The sequence below is a fragment of the Dromiciops gliroides genome, chromosome 3 (genome assembly GCF_019393635.1).
Source record: "Dromiciops gliroides isolate mDroGli1 chromosome 3, mDroGli1.pri, whole genome shotgun sequence".
Lineage (NCBI taxonomy): Eukaryota > Metazoa > Chordata > Mammalia > Microbiotheria > Microbiotheriidae > Dromiciops > Dromiciops gliroides.
Window position 1 is genome coordinate 427,975,333 of NC_057863.1, and position 23,698 is coordinate 427,999,030.

A 23,698-nucleotide genomic window follows, 5' to 3' on the forward strand; every position below is an offset into this window, starting at 1 on the left:
CAAAAATGAAACAATAGCAAATGAAGCACTCCTATTCCTTCCCCCTGTTCCAGATACAGGGCTCCCAGAATGGTGGGCCCAGGTCTAAGGCATTTTATATTTTCTCAAACTGCAGCTTCACAAGCCCCTGCCAATGTGGTCATTGTAGAAGTCAGCCAAAGTACAAAGGCACTTAATGAAATCTCATGGTAAGAACAATAACTATGTGATGCATAATAAGTAAGGTTAATTGCATTAGGATCAAATGTGATGACATATAGTGCTTTTCAAATCTTAATGTACTTCATAAATGATTGATAGTAGGTAGTATGGCAGCAGCAGCAGCAGCAGCAGAAGAAGAAGAAGAAGAAGAAGAAGAAGAAGAAGAAGAAGAAGATGTTACGATTGGAATGACGCCACCTGCTGGAGATTTACTGTAGGAAAGCTCCCCCATGAGGAGAAGGCACCTGAGGGCAAGACATGTGGCTTTTCTTTGGCATCAGGAAGTGACATTTGCTTTTGGGAGGAAGAGGGGGCGAGGCTGGTGCTCTTGCTTTTTTTCGTCAGGACTCTTGTGGAGAGTGGAGCAGGAGAACTGTAGCTCCCTGGTATAGATAGATGAATCTTGGCCTTTCTTTCTCTCTTCACCAAATTCTTAGTCTCCTTAGTAAATGCTTAAAAGTCTAAACTCTTGCTAAAGCTTATAATTTATTGGCGACCACTCATTAGATATTTTAGACAGACTAGCTAGAATTTTAGCCCCTTACAAAGAAGAACAAGAACAAGAAGAGGAAGAAGAAGAAGAGGAAGAGGAAGAAGAAGAAGAAGAGGAGGAAGAAGAAGAAGAAGAAGAAGAAGAAGAAGAAAATCAGCTAGATAATGGATATTTGTGAACTATTGGTAGCTATTATAAACAAAAGGTTCAATTCAAGCATTAATAAAGCACCTACTATATAACAAATACTGTGCTAAGTATTAGGTATGTACATGCAAAAACAGCAGGCGCTGATATTAAGGAGCTTACATTCTAATAGGGAAGATAACTCTTGCAGGGAAGTGATCACCTGAGAGAAGTTATAGGGAAGGTAAATGGGAAGTAGATTGACAAAAATGAAACAATCTCTTTCCTTAAAAAGCTTCTTTGCTTTGCATTTGTTTTGAAAGTTATTGTCTTTATGAATAATACAATACTAGTTAGTTTTATATTTATTGAGTATGGAAAAAAAACACTTCTAAAGAAAAAGAGAGGACATCACTTAATCTAAACCACTGGCTCTGGGCAGAACTATGCATAAGCCATCTCAAAATCATAATGTTTAGCATTTTTCTTTATAACCTCCACCAGAGATGCCCTGTGCTTAGAGGATTGATTTTTTTGAGTGGAAGGTAAAGGAAGATGCTCTATATAAATATATTTATAGTCTTATCCTTTTAGTTCCTCAATTTTCATAGTCAAGAAGTTTTCCCTTACCTAATATCTATCTCTCTCTATTTTAACTTCATCCCCATCAATCCTGTCCTGAGTGAAAACACCCAAACTCTTATTAAGATCCAACCCTCCCCTCCCTATTAAGTGTCCTCACCTCTAGACCTAACAACTCCAGTGTCTTCATGTTCTGCTAAGTGAGGTAAATTTTCTTGTTTTCAATCTTCTTTGCAAGTACAAAATTGGTAAGTGTGGTTGCTAAAGAGCTAGCTCATTACTAATGATTGCAAATTTCTTCCTGATGTCTAGACAAAAAAAGTAGGGTAATTGCCATAACCAGAGCCCTGAATTTGCACTTCTGCTCGAGTCCCACATTCAAGGTCTTTGGGGACCATCTCAGGACCACTGATGAATGATTAATACCAAGCTTTAGAGAATGGGAGGAGTATGTGACAGGGGACGCCTCTCTAGCATGCCATAGAAATTAGAGTCATGAGCATCATGGTGCAAGACATATAGAGCCCTCTACATCTTTATTACCAGATGAGAGGTAGATTGAGCGATTGGCAAGCTCCTATCTACCTTATCAAAGCATCCACCCAGGGCTGTCATTCTCATTGATTCCTCACACAGGAACTCAATTCGAGTTCACTGGAAAGATGATTCTAAAATTATAAGTCTGCTGTTTAAGGTGCTACCAACTATAATGGATTAAATTCAATTTATTTCAAAAAGCACTTATAAAGTCCCTAATATGTACCATGTACTACACTAGATACTAAGGACACACAGACAAAAAATGAATGAATGAAATTACCCCTTTCTTCAAGGAGTTTAAATTCTAGTGGAGAGAGAATAATGGGTTAGGAGGGATATGAAGAGAGATGTATATACAGATAAATAAATAAATAAATATATGCACATATATGTACACATGCAAAAACAAAGACAGGCACTGATATTAAGGAGCTTACATTCTAATGGTGAAGATGTCATGCAGGGGAGTGATCACCACAGAGAAGTTACAGGGAGAGTGAGTGGGAAATATATACATACATGCATGTACATATATGTGTGTTGTATGTATACATGTATATACATACATTGCACATTTAGAAAATGTCTGTATATAAATGCATACACATACATGCATATACATATATACTCATAAAGATAATACAAAGTAATTTCCGGACATGAAAAGTACTAACAATTATATGAACATACTTTCTATTCCCTAAGAAACAGAAGTTCCCTACCTTCCTACGACTGACCTCAGGCCCATATCATTCCATGGCTTGGTTTATTTATTAATAAGGAAACAATTCTCCATGTTGTTTCCTTTACACTGGTGCCGGTTATACAGGTACTTTTATGGACAAAGAATCAATTCCCTTTTGTTATTTTGGATGAAAAGTAAATATCTTTACCCAAAAGCAGTATTTTTTCATTTGCTCTAGAGACCTCATCCTTTTCCTTTTGTTCTCTAGCCAAGAGAATTTCTATAGAAACATAAGCCATCAAAAATAGAAAGCCCAATCTCCCTGGGGTGGGGGGAGGAGGGGAACCTTGCCCCCAACTATTTCTGAGTGCCTCTGTTCCTCACCCCAAATCACCTCCAACTTGATCTCTCACTACTTCTTAACAGACCATTTTCCCTCCACTTACTTTGAAACACTGTAAGCTCAAGGCATCAAAGACTGTCTGACTACGCTTATAAATTACTATAAATAGCTCAATATTCCTACAGCAGTCTATAAATACACTAACATAGGCTTTTAAAGTATGCCAGAATTAAGCCAATGGGTAGACGTAGTCTAAGAAATCCTTTTTAAAAAGAGAAACTTAAATGTATTTAAATAGAGCATTTAACCATTGTTTTAATCACCTAATATAATAATAATAATATCTTTACCTAACTTCCTACCACCCTCAGGCATACATAATGTGCAGTACTTGGCTTATTTATTTCTTTGACCAGGATGTTCTGGGCAACCTATAGTTAAAATTTATGTTCTTGAGAATGCAATAGATGTAAGGTATTCTGTTTTTGTTTGTTTGTGGGGCAATCAGGGTTAAGTGACTTGCCTAGGGTCATACAACTTAGTAAGTGTCAAGTGTCTGAGGTCATATTTGAACTCAGAGCCTCCTGAATCTAGTACTGGTGCTTTATCCATGCACCACCTAGCTGCTCCAAGATGTAAAGTATTCTTGCTGTGGCTTCCATCATTTAGGCATCCAGCAAGTACCTCCATGACTGATGAAAGAGTCTTCTTGAGTTGTGGAAGAAAACGTTCTTACTCTATAGGACAACCAGTGATGACCTCACAACACTCAGATCGACAGATATCCAGTCCACTGTTGGAGCTGTACTCGTAGCCTTTTCTGTTTGGTGGAATTTTTTAGAGCTTAGGTTCAAAGATTATAAAATGAGAGCTGAGAAAAATCTTAGACCCCATTGAGTACAACCCCCTCCAGAGAGGTTACACGACTTGCTGAGGGTCACATAGCTAGCAAGACAAGATACAAACTCAAGTCTTCAGGACTCCAAGCCCACTGCTATAGCCACTGAATCTTGATGACAAGGTCTTCAAAAATCCAGAGTCATTTCTGTGCCATGCTGAAGCTTAGATGGAGGGTATGGGTGAAGGATTTATGTAGGTAAACACTTAATGAATGAAAAGTCTTACTTTCATATGTAACCACTGTATCCTAAATGTGCAATAGGACCTTGTAGCCTACCCAGATCACCTAACACAGAGGCATTCTGTTTCCGTGTTCCTGTATTTCCTGTGTTCCTGTTCTCTGTGTTTCTTCTCTGTGGGAGTAGCCTTCCTTCCATTGGTTATAGAGCCAAAACAGGTTGGGGCTTTAAAACTAGTAGACTAGGATAGTCTCTGCCTCTTTTCCTGTGCTTTCTTTTTCACTGTGTTCAGAGGGTAAAGATTAATTTTCCAATAGTATGGGTTCCATAAACTGAACCAGTGAAGTGGGAAGGATTTCTTCTCCTTGCTCTCCCTTTTACCACTTGGCTCAGAGAAACAGGCCTGGGGTCTCTGTCTCTGTTCAGTGTTATTTGTCTTCCTCAGTTTCAGTTTCTGGTAGCAATTCCACCAAACCTGGGAGTTTGAGCCATGATGGTCTTTGAGCCAGAATTCCAGGTGGGATATTGCAGGCAGTCAGCCTGACAGGGAAGTCCTTAGAAGGTAGGGTGCCTGGGACTCAAACCTAAGAGGAGAGGACAGAATTAGAATTGGAATTTTTGACTGTGCTGTAAAGACACTGAGGTAAACTGTGTAACTAATCCCCTTCCTCCACCCAAAAGATTGAGTTGGTATAGGGAGAGAGTGAAGATTAGGTCTCCCATGTGTTGCGGAATATGTTTGTATGTCAATATACTTTTGAAGTAAACATTCCTTTTAAAAGCTGATCTGACTGCTAAATGCTTAAATGGAAGTGGGGTACAAGGAAGCCACCCCACTATAATTTAGGTCATACTATTGGTAGGGCTGGAGCCATTATCAGAGAACCCAGATATCCCCCTCTCCCTTGAGGGTACTGGAGAACCCCTGAAGGAGGGGTGAAATGTAATATACCCGGCTTTCAGGCAGTGAGGCCCAGGGTAATTAATGTTGCACAAGCAAAAGAAGCATTTTTATTAAGAAACTTATGCCTAGGGGCAGCTAGGTGGCACAGTGGATAAAGCACTGGCCTTGGATTCAGGAGTACCTGAGTTCAAATCCAGCTTCAGACACTTGACACTAGCTGCGCGACCCTGGGCAAGTGACTTAACCCCCATTGCCCTGCAAAAAAAAAGAAAAGAAACATATGTCTATACAATCTTTTATAGAGGATCTGATCATCTGAGAACACTATTAATGAAAAGTCTAGACAATTTTGTCATTGTCTTGCCTTGAAGTCATGTGTTATCATTTAGATGCCACATCTTTATTATTTATCATATAAATATTCCAGTATTTAGTGCCTGCCCTGTAACAGGTACTATGCTAGGTTCTGGGGATATAAGTACAAACAATCAAAGAATCCCTACTTGCAAAATACTTTCACTCTAATTGGGAAGACAAATACATGTAAAAATGTGTATACATAAATATAAAGTTGGTGAATACAACATATGCAAAATAGTCAAATATAAGGTAGTTTAGGAGAGAGAGCTCTACAAGTTGGGGGGAATCAGGAAAGGCTTCATGTAGAAGATGGTAATTGAACTGCATTTTAAGGGAGTAAGGCACATCCCTTTCCCCTCCTGGCCTTGTTCCTCACTCGCAGACTTCAAAACCATACCTCTGCAGTTGTTTCATCCTGAAACTTTGTTCAGCTCCTAGGACTTCCTTGCCTTGGAACATCCAACTATCCCTGCAGCTTACTCCATCAATGCAAAGCTCCCTCCTCTTCTCCCTTCTCCCTTCTCCCTTCTTCATGAGGTCTCCATTTTGTTACTGGCCCAAGCCAGCCTTTATTCCCTCCTTGGGCCTGTTCCTGACTTTCAGATTTCAAAACCATGTCCCTGGACAAGCACCTGCATCTCTTGTCTACCCTCCCCTTTTTGACTCCCTTTTTTGTATTGTCTTCCACCACTAAAATGTAAGAACCTTGAGGACAAGAACTGCCTTTGATTTCATTGTATTTGTATTGTGTAATTTAAGATTCTAAATGTGGATTCTAATCTGTTCCCCCAGTTTTGGGGGAAACAGACTAAAATCACTGATAAAACGAGTTTAGGTTTTTAAGGGTTTATTGGAAAATAGAAAGAAAAAGATTGAGAACAGAATTCCAACAGCCTGGCATTCCTATCTTTCCTCAAATTTCCTGTGAAGTCCTCTGCCGCCACCACCACCATCAAGTCAGGAACCCAAAAGAGAGAGAGCTCTCTGCAGGCTCCCTTTCCTCCTTCCTGTCTCCTTCCAGAAAAATAGGAGGCTCCTCAAGTTGATTGGCTGGTAGCCTTGATAGACAGCACCCATGAGCAAACATCGTTTCCTGACGCCAAGGAAAAGCCACAATGCCTCTGAGGCATTTTCCTCATGGCGGAGCTTTCCCACAGCAAGTCTCCAGTAGGTGGCATCATTCTAATCATTACAGTATGCCCAGCTCTTTTCACAATACCTGGTACATAGTAAACCCTAAATAAGTGCTTGTTTCTTTCTTTCCTTCATTCCTTCCCTTTTTTATTTCTTTCCTCCTTCCTTCCTTCCTTACTCTCTTCTTTCCCTTCTTCCTTTGCACTTCCTATATAAAAGTCAATGTGTCTTGTTTCTTCTTTTCTTCCCTATTCAGCTTCATTATAAGCTATAGCAAAGAAAAGTAAAAATGTATGAATAGCTTGAAACCTATTTTAAAAGTGAATAAATCTTTTTAAATATCTAGTTAGATCTCCCCTACCATGCTAAGGTCTGCCTGAGATAGAATGAAAGTGAATGCAATCCACAAGGGTTTTTTGAATCCTTGGGTACAATAGAAAAATCCATATACATTTTGAAACACCCTTAAGAAAGGTCAATGAGAAAAGCAGAATCAGTTTCAAGAGTTATCCTTACTTCCATTTTGATGACTAAAAATACTTATTCCAGTAAGTAAAATAATTTCTTCGTTCCATTTATTGTTCCAGTCTATGGCAACCACCCTGGATCTTAGAAAGAGCATCACAGACAAGTCATTTAATGCAAAGTAAGAGGTTTTATTTGGTTTCTCCTAATGGCTTAACTGGAAATACCTAAGGCTGAGAGCTAGGAGACATAGGCAAGGGCAACATTGGAAAGTCACTGATACCTGTGAGAAGATAGGATCATAGAATACCAGATGAGATGGGAAGGACAGGGAAGATATACAACCAGGGATGCTACCAGAGCCTCGGGTGCAATTGGTCTTCAATCCATAGGAAGAGGAGGAAGAGGAAGCCCAGGTTAGTTCTGAAAGAGGCCACTCCTTGGCCTTGGCACGCCCTTATGCCAAATTCTCAACACTATTCCTGGTTTCAATGGATGGGACTCCTGAGTAGAGGTAGTACAGGCATGCGGAAGGAGAGCAGGTGTTTTATAGAGTCAGGTTCTCCCTCAAGCGATTATAATTGTTTTCCTACCTCTGGCATCACAAACAGGGAAGCAGTGAGGTCATAGGAGAGATACAAGTTTGTGACATGTTGTAGGCATAGAAGATTCTGACAAAAGGAAAGGGTGCCAGGCAGTAAGAGGAGGCATATTCAGAGTAGAGAGAGCCTATTGCAACAAAGACTAGGAGCCTCAAAATCAGAATTTTTTCACACTACAATATTCAGTATCTAGTTGCAAATAAAATAGTTGTTTACAGACACAAGCATGTAGTTTATAACCAACAGCTTACAGCAAGTAGCATCCAAGTCCTTGTAGGTGACAACATTAAAATGATTTTCTTCCTTCCCTGAAAACATAGATAATATAAAAACTCTGTAACTACACAAAAAGGGCTAAAGCCCAACCAATTGTAGTCAAATCTTAAATCTCATTCAGACCTAGAATTTGTTCCTATCAGCATGTTAAAGCATTAACAGTTTGAGCCCTATTTGTATTATTTTTATATAATAACCCTTTTTATTTTTCCTTTAAAAAAAATAGTAACCAGCACCATTTAAATGCTTTCAGACTTCTTACTAGGTGCTGAAATCATGTACCAGTCCAAAAGGTAAAATTAAATGACTCATTTCATTTATAATCAAAACTGTGAACCCCTTTATTTTTATTACATTGTGAATTCCAATGAAAAGCCTCACAACAGTTATTGAATTTTTCCCCTTAGAGCATTTATATTCAAAGCTATTATACAGTTAGCGAACTGATAACTTTTTTTTTCAAAATGCTTCAAAAATTCATTTTAAATGCCCTGCAGAGAAGACAATACTAGCGATTACATGGTAGCAAAGAGAACCAGCCTGGCCTTTCCAGAGAGTGGCCTTTAAAGAAAGCCCGAAAACACCATGAAAAACACTGTAGGCTAAGACTCTAGGTTAACATCCAGCAAAGAACAATATGTATTACTTAATAATTCCAAATAATTGTCCTGTCTGAAAGGAAATAATCTGCCTTCTTTTTTTCCAAACAGTAGAAAGAGCTGGGTTTGGCATCAGAGGACAAAGGTTCAAATCCTAATTCTTCCACTTACTACCTATGTGACCACGGGCAAATCACTTAACTACACTGGGCCTCATATTCCTCATCTATGAAAAGAGGGGTTGGACTAGATGACCTCTAAAGTCCCTTCCAGCTTTCTGACTCACTTTAAGATTTAATTCTGGGGCAGCTAGGTGGCGAAGTAGATAGAGCACCAGCCCTGGAGTCAGGAGTACCTGGGTTCAAATCCGGCCTCAGACACTTAACACTTACTTACTAGCTGTGTGACCCTGGGCAAGTCACTTAACCCCAATTGCCTCACTAAAAAAAAATTTTTTTAATTAAAAAATTTAAAAAATAAAAAGATTTAATTCTGTGGGCAGCCATGTAGCACAGTGGATAAAGCACTGGCCCTGGATTCGGGAGGGTACAAGTTCAAATCCGGCCTAAGACACTTGACACGAACTAGCTGTGTGACCCTGTGCAAATCACTTAACCCTCATTGGCCTGCCCCCCCAAAAAAAATGTCTAAAAAAAGATTTAATTCTGTAAGTCTCCAAAGCATCTTTGTTTTAATTCCTTCTATAATTGGCAGATCTTATGATCTGCTTATTTAGTCTCCACTCCCACTAATATATGTATATGTGTATATATACACATACATATACATGTACATATGCATATACACATATATATACACACATACACACATATATATATAATATATATAAATTCTGAACCACAGCTTTTCTATCTGTACTGGAAGCGCAACAATTGCAAAAATAAAAACAAAAACCCAAACTGTGTTTTTCCAAACACTGAAAAGTAAAAATTCTATGATGCCTTCTTAGAAATTAGTGTCTCTCAAGAACATTGTGCACAGTGACAGCAATATTGTTTGATGAAGAACTGTGAATGACTTAACTATTCTCAGCAATACAATGATCCAGTACAATCCCAAAGGACTAATGATGAAGCAGACTATCCACCTCCAAAGAAATAACCAGTATTGATTGAACACAGACTGAAGCATGCTATTTTTCACTTTCATTTTTTTTCTTTTATCCAAGTTTTCTTGTACAAAATGACTAATATGGTGATGTTTTACATAATTGCACTTGTATAACCAGAATCTGCTTCAGGGAGTGGGGAGAGGAGGGAGGGAAGGAGCGGAGGATAAAATTTGGAAATCAAAATGTTAAATAAAATTGTTTAGTATTTTTTTAAAAAGAAATTAGTGTCAGGAGGCAGCTAGATGGCACAGTGGATAAAGCACCAGCCCTGGATTCAGGAAGACCTGAATTCAAATCCAGCCTTAGATACTTGACACTTACTAACTGTGTGACCCTGAGCAAGTCACTTAACCCTCATTGCCCCGCCCCCCAAAAAATTAGTGTCTTCATTCTTTAAATTGACCACTCATTTTCTTTAAAGTGATGGTTAGGATTAATGTCATTATAGAAGGAGAAATAATGCAGAATTAGCATTCCAGATCTTACCTTATATAACTCACCCTAAAACATAATTTTCTTTAAAAATCTGTCAACTCACATTTCTGAGTCTATTCCTAAAAATGCATCAGTCTGCCAAAGAAAGCTCTCTAATATATCTCTTGATATTTTAATCCATATGCAATCAATATGAAAGAACTGAAGTACTACTTTGCCTATTACTAGTTGTTGGGAAGTATATAACAAGTTACAGCATAATTTTTAAAATATATTTTATTGATATTTACTTTTATCAGAATCATTTTTTTTTGGTGAGGCACTTGGAGTTAAGTGACTTGCCCAGGGTCACACAGCTAGTAAGTGTCAACTGTCTGAGGCCGGATTTGAACTCAGATCCTTCTGAATCCAGGGCCAGTGCTCTATCCACTGCACTACCTAGCTGCCCTTTGGGTTTGTTTTTTTTCCTCAGAATCTTTTTTTTTTATTTTTTTAAAAGCTTTTATTGTTTTTTTGGTTTTGGTTTTTTTGTGGGGCAATGAGGGTTAAGTGACTTGCCCAGAGTCACACAGCTAGTAAGTGTCAAGTGTCTGAGGCCAGATTTGAATTCAGGTCCTCCAGAATCCAGGGCTGGTGCTCTATCCACTGCACCACCTAGCTGCTCCCTTGATATTTACTGTGGCATAACCTAAATTTCCCCATATTGCCTTCTCAAAGCCAAACTGAAAAAAATCAGTTCAGTGAAACTAAACACAAGGAAAAGGTCTGACACTATATGTAATGTTCCACACCCATACTCTGCCCCCTTTCCCCCATCTCTGCAAAGAAGATGGGGACCTGTATTTCTTCTTGAGGTTCAAGCTTAGTCATTATCATTTCATAGCAGTTTCAATTATCATGTTGTTTTGGTTGTTGTTCTTTCTGTTTAAATTTTTGTGGTCATTATATAAATTGTTTTCCTATTCCTGATTATTTTACTTTGTATCAGTTTATATGTCTGCCTATGTTTCCCTATATTGATCATATTCATTGTTTCTTACAGTGAGGTAATATTCCATTACATTCATCTACCACAACTTGTTTAGTTATTTCCCAATCTGGGGCTATCTATTTTATTTCTAGTTCTTTGCTACCATAAAAAGTGCTCATATAAATGTTTTATAGTTATTTAGGGCCTTTATTTTTATCTTTTATATCACCATGGTATACATCTAGCAATGGGATCTCTGGATCAAAGGATATGGACATCTTAATCACTTTCTTAGTACAATTCCCAGTTGCTTTACAGATTAGTTGCACCTATTCAAAATTCCAACAATAATACATTAGTGGGTCTCTCTGTAGTCCCTCCAAATTTGACTAATTCCCATTTTATCATCCTTGACAATTTGCTAAGTGTGAGGTAAAACCTTAGAGGTATTTTTATTTTTATTTCTCTCATTAATTTGGAGTAACATTCAGATACTTGTTAATAGTCTATAATTTACAGTATAGCTATAATACTTATCTTTGACTCTTGCCTCTCATCTCCTATATTCAATTTGCTATCAAGTCATACCACTTCCTCCTTTCAAATGTGGTGGAAAGATTACTCAATTTGGAGTCAAAAGAAACTAGACCTCCCATTTACTATCTGTGTGATCTTTGGTAAGACATCACTGGTCTCTGTTTTCTCATCTATAAAATGAGAGTTGAATTATCTGAATGCTAAGAACCCTATGTATCTATGGTCCTTTGACCATATTTTCCCTCCTTATTCTCCATCCCAGTTATCATGATGTTATTATAGTACTTCATTGGCTCAGGGCTGGATTCCTATAATAATTTCCAAGAGGTTTCCTTGACTACATACAGTAGGTTCCTCTTCAATCCGCTCTTTATATTACAGATATATGACTTTCTTAAATGCCATTTTTGTCACATTATTCCTCTGCTCAAGAACCTACAATGAATGTCTCTTACCTACCACATCAAGTTCAGTCTTCTCCCATGTTTTCTAGAGACTCAATAATAAGACCATTTTGCCTAATGTAAACTTTCCTCCCACTACTCCCCAAAACATAATGCTCTTCTTGAGATGCTTTCTGTCTCCCAAGCATGCTATTGTTTTCCTACCATACATAATGGTGTTCCTGCTTTTGTCTCTAATTGTAAAATTCATCTTTTATCCAAGTCCTAGGTCGACGCCACCTTCTCCATTATGTCTTTTCCATTATTCCAAGCCTATACTGATCTCTCCCAATGCCTATGGTACAGGCAGGACCATACAGTTTAACATTTGTTCCATGTATGTTTGCTCTGTTTCCCACATTAGATCATATTACTCTTGGAGGCTAAGAAGCAGGGCTTACACTTCTCTTGTATGTTCCACAGTACTATATTGGCTCCATCATAGATGTTCAATTAACATTTATTGATTACCTTAGAAACAGTCCCTGGTATATAGTATGAATGTAATAAAAGCTTGTTAACTGATTGATTAGGACATAAAAGAGTGCAGTTCACAAAAGATATGATTATTTCAAATAGATAACTTTTATATTCTGATTCAGCTTTGGGAACTATTAGGTCCTATTTGATGGGTTATGAGGACAAATACAGGAAATCCTCACATAGGCTTTTCCTTTATAATATACTTCAGTTTTTTACCCAAGCCTACTAAAACAACAAAGAGAAAATCCCTCCTCTTCCTTTTGGAGAAGACAACCTGTGACAAGAACTTCATTGTACATAATGATAAAGTGTAAAAACTCAAGTCAGATTTTTGGACCAGAATCTAAACTTCTTTTCATTTATAAAAGCCTTCAAGTACACCAAAGATGAAGCTTACTTCCCTGTAAAAAGGAAGCTTGGTAAATAGGGTAGAGAGTTACATATCCATAGATACTCCAAGAAAAACCAGGTCTTCCCTGTTATTGAGAAACTTTCACTTGACTCTGTCATCTCAATCTATTGTCTTCTATTTCTCATTCACAGCCAAATTCCTAGAATAAGTAATCTATACTCATTGCATACATTTTTCCATTTCCCACTCACTTCTTGAAATATGTAAGTCCCTCTTCACCAGTCAAATGAAACTGCTCTCACCGGGTTAATAATAATGTCTTCACTGTTAATCTGATGGATTTTTTTCTCAGTTCTTATTCACCTGACACTGTTTACCACTTTGTCCTCTTGGATACTCTGTTCCCTCAGTTTCAATGACAGTGATCTCCTGGATCTTCCCTTCCCTATCTAAATGTTTTTTTCAGTATCTTTCATTGGATCATCATCCTCCACCCCCCAAACCAGGACAATCCCCAAAAGTTGGTCTGGTTCCCTTTCTCTCCTCCCTCCATAATCTCTCTACTCCTGTGAATTCAATTGTCATCTCTAAACAGATGAGTTCCCAGTTTTCCAGCCCTCATCTCTCTCAGGAACTCTAGACCTGCATCATCAAGTGCTTGCTAGGCATTTCCACCTGGATGTCCTTTAAATATCTCAAACTCAACACAACCTAATCAGAACACATCATCTCCCCCCACCCCATCTACCCTCTTACCACTCCAAACTTTCTTCTTTCTGTTGAAGATATCACCTCTTTTTCAGTCATCCAGATCCATAAACTCAGAGTCATCCATGACTTTTCTATTTCTCTATCCCAAATGTACCTCCATGACATTTTTCACATCTATCATCTTTTGTGAAAATGTCTAAGTCCTATGAAGAAAAGAAACAGCAAAGCCTCCAAGCTGTAGAGAAAAGGTTTATTGAGAGAGGGATCCTGTCTCACAATAAAGCCGGTCTCAGGTCTAGGACCCAAAGACCCCAAGCAGAGCCATAATCTGGTATTTAAACCCATAGAGTCCCCAAGATTAAAGCAGTACAAATGCTATTAGTTACTTCTGCAATTGGGGGCAGCTAGATGGCGCAGTGGATAAAGCACCAGCCCTGGATTCAGGAGATCTTGAGTTCAAATCTGTCCTCAGACGCTTGACACTTACTAGCTGTGTGACCCTGGGCAAGTCACTTAACCCTCATTGACCCACTCAAAAAAAAAAGTTATTTCCGCAATAAGCAATTCTATAGTGTTGTCTTCTAATCTATTGGTTCTCCATATCATCATTGCTAAGTTAGGTAGCTCTTGACTTCACATTGTGGCCATAGAAAACCCATCAAAAAATTTAGACACGGCCATCTTGGGCCTAGCTTACACAATTCCGCCACTTTTAAGTCATTTGGTCAACTTTGAGAGTTATTATCAAGGTTTAGCTTTTACTTCTTATTCTAGCAGTTCTGATTGGTTCAGAGCAACTCCAGAGTAGCTATTTTGGGAGCTCTGACCTTTACCCTGATTGGTCCATGCTAACCACAGACTTTTAAAGGTTCAAGGAGAATGCTGAAGATATGAAAAGACAAAGCAGTTACAGTCTATTCTATATGAGAGCATTTACAGTCTATCCTATAAGACAGGAAAGACTGAATCAAGCCTTTACAATCTGTTTCTGTAAAGAAGTAAATCATATATATCTAAGGGGTAGGGAAAATCTCAGTCACACATCTCTTTACTCACATAGCCACTACCTTACCTCAAGCCCTCATCACTTCTTGTCTGGGCTATTGCAATGATCCAAAGTCAAGAGAGATAGACAAGAGAAAGAAGTGAGCACCTTTACAGTCTGTCCCCTATATTCTCCCCTCACCTCAACCTGTTAAAATCCCCTATATTCCTCCAAGAGTCAGCTTATGATTCTCCTCTCTTGGATGCCTTCCTTAATGGTTTTCGATTGCTAGTGTTCTCTATCATCTCAAGTTATCTTGTTATCTGGGCATACATTGGATTCCCTGGTAGATTATAAGCTCCTAAATGGAGGGGTTGTTTTTATTTTTAATTTTCATATCCCCTGCATCCAGAATATGCATTCGATATTTAATTAATTTAATAATTGCACATAATATGCATTTAATAAATATCTGTTAACATTAATTGATCAATGGATACCCAAGTACAACTGCAGTTCAGCAAGTTGTGGTATTTTAATGTAATGGAATACTATTGTGCTTTAAGAAATGATGAGCAGGCAAATTTCAAAAAAACCTGGAAAGATTTAAGTGGACTGATGCTGAGTGAAGTGAGCAGAACCAGGACAACATTGTACACAGTAACAGCAACATTGTGTGATGAGCAACTGTTATAGATTTGGCTTTTCTCAACAATGCAATGATCCAAAACAATTCCAAAGAACTCACGATGGAAGTGTTCAACATCTAGAAAAAAGAACTGTGGATTCTGAATGCAGATTGAACAATGCTGTTTCTACTTTTTTATTGTTTTTTTTCTTTTTTGAGGTTTTTCTCTTGTGTTCTGATTCTTCTATCACAACATGACTAATACAGAAATGTGTTTAATGTGATTGTACATACATATATGTGTGTGTGTGTGTGTGTGTGTGTGTATATATATATATATCAGACTGCTTTCTGTCTTGGGGAGGGGGGAGGAAGGGAGAAAAATTTGGAACAAAAAATCTTATGAAAACAAATGTTGAAAACTACCTTTACATGTAACTGGAAAATAATAAAATACTTTTATGATTTAAAAAAATCAACAACTGTAGTTCAGACTAAAAGTCTTATGAGTGTGGTTCAAAGAATTATTAGACCACCCCATTTCTTTTCATTTTCCTCTTCACCAAAATATTCATAATAATTCACAGCACTTTAAAGTTTTTGTAAGTTACTTTCCTCACAATACCTCTGTAAGGCAGATAGTGCAAATATTGGTATAGCCAATTTGCAGAGGAGAAAATAAAGTTCAAAGAGGTTAAATGACTTGGCCAGGATCAGAGATCTAGAAAGAGTCAGGATATAGGATACAAGTGTCTGGATTCTTAGTCCAGAACTTTTTCCCCTACAGCACATTGCCTCTACTTCTATCAAGGACTTCCTTTGAGCATAGTCATATAGTAGAAGCTACTACCATGGTTAAACAAAAAGACAGAATACCTTTTTCAATAAATGTTGACAGGGGCAGCTAGGTGGCGCAGTGGATAGAGCACTGGCCCTGGAGTCAGGAGTACCTGAGTTCAAATCCGGCCTCAGACACTTAACACTTACTAGCTGTGTGACCCTAGGCAAGTCACTTAACCCCAATTGCCTCACTAAAATAAATAAATAAATAAATAAATGTTGACAAATATGGACCTACCTATGGATGAAATAAAGCACTTTCATAAATGTTATTTGGAATGTATTCATTTTCTCCTGTGCTTAGTGCCACTTCCCTCCTCCAGTAACAACCTTGTCATTTTTATAGAAAGAGACAAAGTTATAGGAATATACATGTATGTGGCACATACCAATATACATGTGATATATATGTGACATGTATATATGTGCATGTATGCATATATACACATATTGTCTCCCAAGTAAAACAAGCTTCTTGAGAGCGGGGAAGCTTTGTGTCTTTGTGTTTCCACTATGTATCCCAGTGCCTCAATCCTAGCAGATCCTTATAATATTTTAATTGAATTGAATTGAAATGAATGATGGCAAAGATCTGCAAACTATGCCATCTTACTTTTCTCATGCTACTTATATCCTGAATTAGGGAAATAAGTCCCAGGTCTACAGAGAACAACCTTGGAAACACTCCTTCACATTCTGCATTCATGAATGCAAATCTCTGTGGCTACATATCAGTTAGAAATATGATATTAATAAGAACAGAGCAGGTGATGAACATGCAGAGAAGAAAGGTACTGAGGTAGGAAAAAGAAAACCCAAACACAAAATATTGTTGAATATTAAATATAGTTTTCATACCCATCCTCCTACAAAAATCATAAACAGATCAGAGACATCAATATCTCCTAAAATTTGTTCACCCAGATCAGAAAAGGCTATTTCTGCCTCTCCTGCCAGAAGTAGGTACCTCACAGAAACAAGATCAGAGAATAGATGGGAAAAACGTAACAATTTATTTTTTTGTCCCAAGAAGAAAGAACCATGATCATGTTGGAGACCTCTCCTCAGAAGGAAGCTCAGGGACTTTCTGAGAGTATATAATGTTTTTTCGTCCATGGGTTACAGAGTATTATCAGTTTCAGTAGTATGATATAGTAGTAAAGGCAATTTAACAATTTCAATTATAAAAAGTATGGAGGAGATACCAAAGAATTATGATAAGATTACAGGATTCCAAAAAAGCGTTTAGCAAGAATGAAGACACCCAGATGTCACCGTAAGATAAGGACTTACTATCCTGAAGGAAGAGAAGTCACTAGATAGGGTCTTTTATCTGCTAGCTATCTGGGTTCAGTTTGGAGTTCAGTTGAAGGACATTTTGTTCCTATTTATCCAGGGTTTCATAAAAAAGACTTTTGGATAAGAAGGCATCTCCATCAAACCCAGGTGATCCATATATTCATATTAACAACACCCTCTCCCTCTAGTTTCCCTCTAAAGTAAATAATAAATGAATATGCACTCTCCTGCATTGATGCAAGACATCCTCCATGCTTGTGTAATGAGGATAAGTAAGTAAACCCTTTTAATCTGAAGGATCTAGTAACTCTAACCTCTAGATCTCACAAGGTTGCCTCCAAGTCTAGAAACATCCATCTTAGGATTGTTGTTTGGGAACTTATGCTCAGAGAAAGAAACAGGTGGAAGAAGTAGTAAAGAGTTTAGACTAGCCTAAGCAACAAGTGTGCATGAAGCCATGTTCAAGAAACCAACAGTTGGGAGAGGTAAAAATGGGGTGTCCTTCAGGGGATGTCCCAGGGAAAAATTCCCGGCCACATGACCCAGAGAAAGGAAGAAAAGCAAGAGCTAAAGTTGTGTCAGTAAATCGGCAGCTCTTTGAGCTTCAGTGGCCAAGAATGGGATTGTTTTCCACTGAATTGAATTCAATAAGTAAACACACTCAATAGGTCCCTTCAAAGGGGAGTTAAAAGATAAAAGAATCCATTCATTAAGTTTCTTACCTCTACCTAATTTTTTATATTGCAGACAATTTCTTTTAAACCTTAAGTATGTGTTAATTTACATGTTTGTAGTTCTCCTTAAGTCTGAGGGCTTTTAGAGGGGGAAGAGATATGGAAACACCCTCCTCTGTCATCTCTAACCTTAGAAAGTTGCCTATATACATATATATGTAACTTTCTAACGTTACATTTTACTTAGGAGAGAATATGTATTCACAAAGGTGACAAGTTTGTTGCTGGAGGAAGGAATAAGCACTAAGCAATAAGCAAAAATAATGATTAAACTCCAAATAACTTTTTTTAAAGTTCTTTACTGTGTCCACATAGGTATGCATGTATATAGAATATATAGTAGGGAAATTCATAGGTTTGTGAATACTACAAATATTGCCAAAGTCAGTGATTTACAATGTATAATTTTGTATTAGTGAAAAAATAACATTCCATTGAACGTGGCTATAAATTCTATTTTAAATGCTGTCATATTTAAATGACAATCCTATATTTAATATTTCATAGGATGAAATCCTCCATTGTGCACATAATAAAACTGACCCTAGGTACTGTTTTATAGTACTAAACTCAACCTGAAAATGAACATACTCTTTTGTTCCTGAGCACAATTCAATTATAAAGAAACAGAAAATGTCGTCTAAGATCAATAGCCTATTATACTGCTAGGATGCTGGGTAATTTCAACCCAATTTAATCTATTGAAAACTGTAGTGCTACAATCTCTATATGCTTGGGAATCCCTACATAAGAAGTGACATGTATTTAGTTTAATTTTATTAGAACACAAAGGCTATATGTAAAACTGAGATGAGTTCAAATGTGTAGCAGAAAATATAAAATCAACAGCTAACAACCTGATAGAACATAAAAAGAAATCTAAATATATATGTGAGTATTTTTTTACCAGACCTATGAATTTCACTACTATAGGATCCTCCTGGTGGGAAATTGCCTCTACCAATACCTGTCAATGCCATTTGACACCTATTCTGAAACTTATACCATTAGAGAGATGCCTGGGGCACTAAGAGGTTAAATAACCTGCCCAGGATCACACAGTCATTAAACACATGTCAGAGATAGGACTTGAATTCAGATGTTACTGAAGTTTTGCTGAAATTTGAATAGTTAATTGTCTCATTACCATGTCCTCATTTTAATGAATTTTTCAGGAATGAAAGTATGCAAATGCATGAAAGCTGTGACCCATAATTTAACTAGGAATAAGTATACATTTCAAATTCATTGTTTTTGTTTTAGGTTGGAAGGACATTTAGTTTCACCTTTTCAATTTACAGACAAGGAAATCAAAGCCCAGAAGGGTTCTTGCCCAAGGTCACACATCACTAGAACTAAAATTCAAATCTCTTAACTCCTGATACAATGTTTTTCAACTATACCAGAACCAGTCTTTATGATTTAACATCAAGCATGCATGACACTACATAGTTTTAGAAAATAATTTCTATTTTTTTTAGATTGGCCTAGCAAGTCATTCAGAAAACACACACACACAGATTAAGAACACATATTGCTCGGACTATATCATGCTGATGGATAAGTGGACCTTTGATAAGTGGATGTCTTTGCCAAGCATCAGAGATGAACTACAAGCTAGGATAAAAGTTCAACAATAGTAAAAAGAGAAGACTAGATTATTTTTGTGAAATTGTGCAGGACTTTGTATTCTTAAGGAGGGTCTTGACACAAAAATCTGTATTTTTAACACTGACATTTTCCTGATGATGCCAAGATCCTTGAAAGGCAAGTTGCTTCATTTATTCTCTTTGTATCCCTGATGCCTCATAAAGTGTCTGGTACTTAAAAGTAAGTGCTTAATAAATGCTTGTTGATTGATGTGAGGCTGCAAATTATAAAAAGCTAACATATCACAAGAATAAAAATTACAAGTAACCTGAAGGACAATGCCAAGAAAAAGAGTGGGTAAAACTAGGCAGCAGTGTATTCTTAATTATGATTATTTAGCAAAAAGTGATGCAAAAGACCTTATAATGGGAATCATTGATTAGAGGGGCCAATGGTCTGGTCATATAGTAAGAGCAAGACATAATAGCCAATCAAAGTGCTGCACTGGTACTCCAAAAATATGAAAAGACCTGGAAAAAAGACTTGTAGTACATTATAGAGCTCTTCAGTGAAGGATTTATGGGAGGATAAGGATGTCATACAGAATATGGAGTCTTAGATAAGTTACAATTTGCATTTAGTAGGAGTAGCCATATTGTTGAGATGCTGAATTCAATCAAGTATGAAAATATATCAATATGAAAATTATTTATAAAAATATATTTAAGACATACTGAAGTTTATATCAGAAAAATCAATTAGTCAAGGATAAGATGATATGGAATTATCAAGATTTCATGCATACTTATTGAGAGCTCATGGAACTAAGTCTGAACTCATGGATTTATCCTTGAAAATAATAAATTTGGGGGGCAGCTAGGTGGCGCAGTGGATAGAGCACTGGCCCTGGAGTCAGGAGTACCTGGGTTCAAATCCAGTCTCAGACACTTAATACTTACTAGCTGTGTGACCCTGGGCAAGTCACTTAACCCCAATTGCCTCACTAAAAATAAATAAATAAATAAATAAATAAAAATAAATTTGGGAGGGAAATAGAAGAAAGTATTAAACTAAAAATATTTGGTTTATAGAAGAAAATGTACATAATATACTTGTAGTTTTAAACAAGTATACTCACCATGAATACAACCCATCTATGACTGGGTAGATAAATTATATTTATTCTAGATAAATCACCTTAGGTCCCACAAGTAGTAACTATAAGAAGTGCAATTTGAGCCCAATCTTCCTAATCCCACGTCCTGCGTTTTATCTACTGTACCACATCTCCTCTCAATATAATTACATAGGATTAAAGATTAAATACAACGTTCTGCTACTTTCAAGGGCTAAGAGAGAAATTCCCTTTGGTGACTTTTCTACCTAATAGCTACCCATCTAAGTGTCTCTTAAGTACTTCATTTACTCTCCTTAAAAGACAACAGGTTCTTCCTCACTGGAAGTCTTCAAAAAAAAAAAATGGCTAAATGGCCACATATCACAGGGATGTTGTAGAGAAGATTATCTCTCCTGGACACCAGCGTCACCTTCAAAACTCTGGAATACTGTGAAAGTGAGATTATCTGGAGTGAAGTTGAAATATCCACTTAGTTTTTTTTGTTTGGTTGGTTGGTTTGGGGGTTTTTTGCAGGCAATGGGGGTTAAGTGACTTGCCCAGGGTCACGCAGCTAGTAAGTGTCAAGTGTCTGAGGCCGGATTTGAACTCAGGTACTCCTGAATTCAGGGCCGGTGCTTTAACCACTGTGCCATCTAGCTGCCCCCACTTAGTTTTTTAAAATCTTTTTTTAATGGATGTAGAACACCAATTTTTCTAAATCCACTTTTCCCAAAAGGATAGCTTTAAAAGGCTGACTTTTACAATTATTTCCCATATTTGTTCCTTATTGTAATCCATATATTAATGCTATGCTTCTTTACTAAGGTTCTTTTGTAAACAGCACAATTTTCAAAAATCAAATCAATAAATAAATATGCTTTTCTTGTGTCTTAGCTATAAACATCAAAATATTATACCATGTGATTAAGTAAAGATGATTACTTATACATTCCTTTTAAAGGTCACTTCTTTAAATTGGAGGCTTTTCTATGAAGCTGGCATTGACAATATTTTTTTCATCATTGCTTAACCAATAACAATTTGTTTTCCTCTTAGGAAAAGAACATCTCATTCATACACAGCAGTCTGACAGCCAATACTGTTAGAACTTCACTGCTTATTAATAGTTATATAAGACAATCTCAGGAAAAACTTTTCTTTTGTCAAACCATGTACTTAAGACATTATATGAAAATATAACTTTATTAAAGAGGCAGAAACTTGGTTGAGAGTTAACATCTGTACCTAATGGATCAAAAATGTTTACTTCATTGATTGTTCCTTTTCAATTCAAGGTTTAATAGACTGATTCATTAATCATGTAGAGTTGTTTATGAAGTAGGCCAATTTATTTGAGTTTAATGCTTTTCATGGATTGAAAGACCATGGAATTTTCCAGGCTTAACTACAAATACATTTGGTGGTTAGGTGGAACATTGAACAGCAATATTAATCTCTTTTATAATAGGATATCTGGGTTTAAATTATGAAGCAGGAGAAACAAAACTATGCTTAAGGTTACATTCTCTATAATACCAATTATAGTTTTTTTCCAGTTGTGTTTATTTTAGGGACCAAATTCTTTTCCAAATGTTTTATTAGTAGTCCAACAACTGATTTGGCATTTGGGAGAAAATGTCCCCTACTCACTAGACACTATTCAGTTACGGGAACAAAGGGAGCTAAAACATGGATTGTATTTTGTATGATTTGCCCTTCATTTCCCACCAGATGCTCTTCTTGGACTGGACTCCACCATCATCATGCTTCCAGGAAACCTCTTCACCAGGAAACTTATCCTGTACGACTGCATCAGTTTTGGTATTTAAGTCTCATCAGTACCTTCAATACTCTGACCCTCTGATTGGAAGGGCACAGTGTAGATCAAAGAACTTCTGCCAACATTTTTATTTAAAGAGGGCTTACGGGGGCAGCTAGATGGCGCAGTGGTTAAAGCGCTGGCCCTGGATTCAGGAGTACCTGAGTTCAAATCCAGCCTCAGACACTTAACACTTACTAGCTGTGTGGCCCTGGGCAAGTCACTTAACCCCCATTGCCCCGCAAAAAAAAAAAATTTTTTTTAATTTAAAAAAAATTAAAAAATAAAGAGTGCTTACGGAAAACGGAGCCAGATCACAGAGGCAGTCGCGGTGCGAGGAAGTGCAAAGGACGGAGGGACCACCGCCACCATGAGTCTCTTAAACAAGCCCAAGAGCGTGATGACCCCTGAGGAACTACAGAAGCGGGAAGAGGAGGAATTCAACACTGGGCCCCTGTCGGTGCTCACAGTCAGTGAAGAACAACACTCAGGTTCTTATCAACTGCCCCAACAACAAGAAGCTGCTGGGCCGAGTGAAGGCCTTTGACAGGCACTGCAACATGGTCCTGGAGAATGTGAAGGAAATGTGGACGGAGATACCCAAGAGCGGCAAAGGCAAGAAGAAGTCCAAGCCAGTAAACAAAGATCGTTACATTTCCAAGATGTTCCTGAGAAGGGATTCAGTCATCGTGGTCCTCAGGAACCCATTCATTGCTGGCAAGTAGTGCAGCCAGAGACTCCCTCTCCTGCCCAGCACATGACTCAGCCCAGTGGAGAACTCCAGGTTCCCCATAGTTTTCCTTTTGTGAATAAAGCCTTGCTCTTTTTTTAAAAAATAAATAAATAAATAAAGAGGGCTTACAAACCACCAATTCTTCACTTCCCACCAGGTACACTCCTTGAATTCAACTCCACCATGCCCCTGACAGATACCTTCTCCCCTTTCCCATACCTTTTCAACTTTCATATATTGTCTTCTCCCTTGAGGGGAGGGACTTTTTCTTTTTCTTATTTATATTCCTAACACTTACCATGGTATCTGGAATGTAGTAAGAGCTTAATTAATATGTTTAATATGTTTCACTAAAATAATTTAGTCAAGGTTAGTTGTATACCTATTATGTATAAGAGGTTATAAGAAATGTAGAAAACAACTAGTGGTTCTAGCCCTTAAAATGCTTATGTTTTCTGAAGGCAGACTGTGAAGATGAAGGCAGACTGGTTCAAATTGAAA

General features: G+C 37.4%; 1 pseudogene; it reads left to right on the forward strand.

Annotated features, from left to right (window-relative positions):
- Window positions 1-22,834: 22,834 nt before the first annotated feature.
- On the forward strand, window positions 22,835-23,189 carry LOC122750978 (annotated as a pseudogene).
- Window positions 23,190-23,698: the final 509 nt, after the last annotated feature.